Here is a 472-nt window from a genome sequence, read left to right on the forward strand (position 1 = left end):
TTAGGGTAATCGCTTTGAGAAGCTTATCCATGTCCATTTTGTAATCGTAAGAATAGCACCTGGTTGTATTAGGCGCCTTTCATGCTTGCTCATATTGTAATAGTGTTGTATTGTCACTTTGTGGTAAAAAGATGTGTTTGTTTTATGAATGATGGACTTTTGTCATGGATCAGGTTTATGCTTTGGTCTTGCCTAAAAGACTAAAAGATCTGAAACCTAAAAACAAGAGCATCTTAATATAACTAGTATTTGTTATAGACTGTACAAAGATATAAAAAAGGTCAAAGGAAAGCTGAAAAACAAAAATGTCAAGAAGATAATTTTGTGTACACAACTGTCTTTTCCGAAGAGTTGGTAATTACTCATTGTAATTTCAGGTCATTTTTATAAATATTGTATCAAGTTTTGTGCTTCTCATAAGAAAAGGAATATGAGGTAATATAGATGTTAATTTATGAAATACATGCGGACA

The 472-nt window shown here is 31.6% G+C and overlaps 1 protein-coding gene across 1 annotated transcript in view; it reads left to right on the top strand.

Annotated features, from left to right (window-relative positions):
- Positions 1 to 472, top strand: part of LOC119593983 — a 12285-nt gene that overhangs the window by 8445 nt on the left and 3368 nt on the right. The gene's annotated exons all lie outside the window — the stretch shown is intronic.

Source organism: Penaeus monodon, chromosome 33 (genome assembly GCF_015228065.2).
Source record: "Penaeus monodon isolate SGIC_2016 chromosome 33, NSTDA_Pmon_1, whole genome shotgun sequence".
NCBI lineage: Eukaryota > Metazoa > Arthropoda > Malacostraca > Decapoda > Penaeidae > Penaeus > Penaeus monodon.